Source organism: Chrysochloris asiatica, unplaced genomic scaffold (assembly GCF_000296735.1).
Source record: "Chrysochloris asiatica unplaced genomic scaffold, ChrAsi1.0 scaffold00259, whole genome shotgun sequence".
Classification (NCBI taxonomy): Eukaryota; Metazoa; Chordata; class Mammalia; order Afrosoricida; family Chrysochloridae; genus Chrysochloris; species Chrysochloris asiatica.
The window spans coordinates 2,025,533-2,030,185 of record NW_006408777.1 but is presented as its reverse complement, the minus strand read 5'-3'; the positions used below and the strand labels follow the sequence as shown (position 1 = coordinate 2,030,185).

The 4,653-nt window shown below is 47.2% G+C and overlaps 1 protein-coding gene across 1 annotated transcript in view; it reads right to left on the bottom strand.

Moving 5' to 3' along the window:
• The window catches only part of CHD7 (chromodomain helicase DNA binding protein 7), a 409,978-nt gene extending 405,325 nt beyond the window's left edge, over positions 1-4,653 (bottom strand). The window contains exon 1 of the mRNA XM_006874046.1: positions 4,410-4,653. The gene's annotated coding sequence lies outside the window, so the exon portion shown is untranslated. The remainder of the gene's footprint in view (positions 1-4,409) is intronic.

Below are 4,653 nucleotides of genomic sequence, written 5' to 3'. Positions count from 1 at the left end.
AAGGCACTTAACAACAACAACAACAAGTTCATCCAGAACCAGTTCATCATTCAACAAAGACAGGCCTAGGACCTTCTGCGTGGGCACAGGACTAGGCACTGAGAGAACAGCATGACTCTGATGAGCTCTACCATACTAGGTGACCAGCCTGAGGAAAATTATTTAATTAATCTCTCTGGGCTTTAGTTTCTTTATCTGTAAAATGAAAAAGTTAAACTAGCTCTCCAAGGCCCTCACGCTGTAAATAGCCAAAGAATCGCTAATGCTTACAAATGAATATCTATTTGACAGCATCATTCTGGTTTTCTATTTATCATTTTACCAAAGGTATAGTTTCATCTCTTATTTTTAATATGCTGAAAAAGAAAAATATAAGAGTAGCTTGACCGAGCTTTTAATTACCTCCCAGCTCATCATCAGCTATATATGGACTTCTGCTCTAATTGCATCCTGTGCGATATTATCCACATTGAAATAACTCATTGCAGCTTAATTTTTTTGGTAGAAAACTAAGTGACAACTCCCAAATTATTTTATATTTCAATTTAAAAAAAAAAGAACTAAGACCATAATAAAAATTGTACAGAGAGAAAATGTTTATCTCCCAAACTAAAAGTTAGAACCTGGTAAGATATAATCCTAAATTCAGTTCATTAACAAATGTCTACCTTTTTCTAAAGACAAATAAAATGTTTATGTGAATGATCAAGGTAATTCAGAGTCACATAAGACCAATATGTTCCTGACTTCATCATCATCATCCCCAAGGTTTCTTCTCAATCGTTTTAGTGAATTTAGTGTGATCTGTATATGTGTGCTAATCTGTGTATAGAAATCATTTTAATATTGGAAGTGAATCAACTTTCTTACAAGCTGAAGCTTCAATTAAATGTCCTTTTTTTTTTAAATTGGTAATCACACATTTTGCTCAGCCCTGACTAAGCATTTTGATTCTTGCCATGCCTTATTTATAGATGTTTATAAACTGGCCATGGTGCCTGCTATCACACCTGAAAGATCATATATCAGCTATAGATGAAGAATGAAAGATAACTGATATCTTCAAAGTTAATTTCCCTAAAAGTTAAATTCAAATTGAACCCAAATTCAAATATCTGGCTACCTCTGGAACTGACTCCCTCTCCCTTACTAGATATAAATCCCCTGAGGGAAAGCACTGTCTCTTATTTATTACTTTATGCAGCCAATGTTTGCTGAATTGAAATTCACTTAATGGGACTGTCAGCACTGGGAATACCATGTTATAATCCTATGTTTGAAAGAACTATTATAAACTTATGGTTACACAAAATGAACATAAAAGCATTCAAATTATATTCTCAGATACAAATAAATATTCTTGTTGTTTTGATCTAATTTCTTTAAAACTAAAAATATAGTATTATTTACATCTGCATGATACCTAATAATTCAGTATCATAAAGATATTGCCCATGACACTAATTTTAACTCAATAAAAGTTAAGGTTACTCTATAAGACTCATTACAGAAACTTTTGGTAACCGAACTATGAGCCAAACTAAGTACAGGTGAAATGTATGGGAGTATTACTTTTAAACTAAGCTATTTAGAGCATTATTTTAAACTTGCCTTTTACATTTTCTGCTTGGGAAAACTGGTTTTTGTTTTTGGTTTTGTTTTAATAAAAAGAGGAGCTTTTAACCATTGCCTGTATACACCAATTCTTTGTCATTTAATCTGACTTCTGTGCTAAGATGTAGAGAAGAAAGTAATTTTTAAATAAATCCATTGGTTAAACTAATACAACTGTAGTTTGAATTCACAGAAGTCTTTTCTAAAATCATTTCCTAATTAAAATTCATTTGAATCTGAAAAGCATGAACCTAGGATAGAGTGAATCTATTTACTAACTCAGTGGGAAAGAAAATATCAAGAGGATATATGGGCTAAAAATCACGGTGCTAAAGAAAACAAAAAATCAGATCAAAATGAGGAAATTCACCTGTTACAAGCCTCACAAAATCCCTTAAATTTATCGGCAGTTTACCAAAATGGGGAATGTTATATTCCCATTATTTGGCAAAATAAGAAAAACTAGCTCCTAAAATTTGCTGCTTGGGCCTTTTCCAAATTCTCTTTTACTTTGAAACTTTTTTTTATAGATTTTTCTGTGGAGGAAACTTCATAACAAACTGGAAAACATAAAATGTCTTCTACTTGTTATCACCTAGAAAGGCAAAGCCAGTTCTACTCTCGGTGCCCCAAGCATCTAGCTTTCAGCCTCTTTATTATCATTGTCAATGAATGGGCCCCAGTCAAATGAAAGCTGCCATTTTAGGGTAAAGACTGGAGGGCTTCTGTTGTGCAACAGCAAGACAAAAACACTGCGACAGATGTACTCTGGGGGTTGGGAAACGGGCTTCAACTTCATAAAACCGTTGCTCAAGTTATTTCTGAAATAGGAATTACATAGTGCTTACACATTACTGTAATCCAAATAAATTATAACTGGATACTCATGTTGCTATACAGTTTTGGATCATTAAATCTATGGGGTATAAAGGGAAATATTTTTGTTCTATTTAATTATTACATACAATAGATACCCTCCCCTTACCGAAGAGAAACGGGGGTTAATACACTCCACCTCTTTAAAGGGTTATCGCCCATTGCAAAGACGGCTTAAATTCATATCTTCAGAAAATAAAAATCAGGGTCTTCACATACCCCTTTTAAAATAAAATTTTAAACATCTGACGTATTCCAGAAATCAAGCCCTGAAGATGAACACATTTTAGGATAAGTTATTTAAATCAAGTGGCTAGATAAGATACAATGGGAAACTAAAAAGTATACTTAGCAAGTGGAGAGCTGGATAGTGTATCTAATTCTAGCAATTCAAAAGGAAACTCTCCATGTGGGTTGCTACTTTTCTTTTGTCCATTGTCTGTTCGGGGGGGGGGAAACTAGTTTAAAACCGAGGCGTGAACGGTCTCTAAAAGTGACCTCCCGGGAAAACCGTAGGACCCATCAGAAGAGCACTCCCCGCGCCGTCCGCTCCACCCCGGCGCTCATAAAGCGGGCGGCCGGTGAGAGTTTGGGGTGCGCTCCCACGGTGAAGGGCTCCTCGAGGCAGAGCCATCCGGAGAAAGGCGGCTCAGTAATGATGGCTGCTTGGAGCCAGCGGCTCCTTCCCCGGAGCTTCCCGGCCCCCGCCGGATCCGCGCCCCCCGCCCACGGCAGCGGCCGCCCTGTGTCGCTACGGATGCCCCGCACCATAGCCACCGGGCGCCCCGCCCGCGCCCCGTGAGCCCAGTCCCTGGTGCGAATCAAACAAACAACGCGGCCCCCGCCGCCCTTCTTCCTCTCCCCGCTGACCGCTTGGCCTCCAGCCACTTCGGCCGTTCACGCTTTGAGCCGCGGCTCTCCGCAGGGGCCAAGCACACCCAGGCCACCTCGGGGGCCACCTGGCGACCCCCTTCCCCGCGGCGATGACCCGGGTGGGCGGGGGTAGGGGAATCGCTTTGCTCCGGGGGTGAAAGTCTCTATTATGTAGCCGCCGCCGCCGGTCCGGCCAGCTCGGTAAGGTGGGGTCCCCTCCGCGCCGCGCCTCCCCGTTCCCTTTCTTCTCCTCCGCGCGCACTTGGAGCCGCCGGGAGCCCCCCGCCTGGGCTCACAACTCCGCCACCACTGCAGCCGCGGATCAGACTAGGACGCCCCCCCGTGACGCGTGTTCGAGTCGCCCCCGCCCCACGCGGCGCCCCGCGCACTTTCCCGGCTGCCAACCCACCTCGCCTTGTCCGTCCCCCCGCGGCCAGCGTCGCCGCGCTAGGAGGGAAACACTTTGTTCGCGCCGGTGCGGCTGCGGCTGCTGGCGAACGCGGCGTGGTCGGTCCGGGGCGGGGGCGGGGGTCGCCGCCGCTCCCGAGTCGCCACCGCCGCTCAGCCGGCCCGCGCCCGCGCGCCCATCGCCCACTCGCGCTGGAGTTGGAGCCCAACTTTTCCTCCTTCCCTTTTCTCTCCAAGGGAGCCGGCAACTCGTGCTCGGCGGCGGCAGGAGGACACGCGCTCGCGCTCCTCCGCGCGCAGACACGCTCCCTCTGGTACCCCGTGCCCCCCCCCCACGCCAGCAGCACAACAAAAAGCCATTTAAATGCGAGGAAGTGACCCTCAGCCGGGCCGCGCGCCCCCGCCGCCGCCTCCCTTGAACGTAAGCAAAAGTTGGGCGCCGAGCAGTGCTCGGGCGCGGGTTCGGGGCCCGCGGGCGGCGACACGGAGCGAGCGGCGCTGCGCTCCTGCTGCCCCTGTCGCCCCGGCCCTCACCCCGCACACGCCCAACTCCTAGCTCCCAACTCCGCGCCGGCCCCGGCCCGGAGTGGTTTCCTGCCGCCTCCCCTCTCGGGCGCACGGCGAACTCTCGCGCTCACCGGGTCGTTGGGGTTCCACAGCTGCGGGCGCCGAGGGGAAAACAAAACGCAGAGAGGGCTCCGGAGTTGGCTCAGCGGCCGCGGCCGGGGCTGAATGCTCGGGCGCGGAGTTGGCCGGGGCGGACAGGGCTCTGGCTAGTTTCAGGGTCTCCGGACCCCGGGTCCCCTCCTCCGCGGCGCTCCTTTGTGTAATTTCACTCGATCCAAGTTTAATCCGATAGTTCCCGAGCACGAGCGCGTCCGC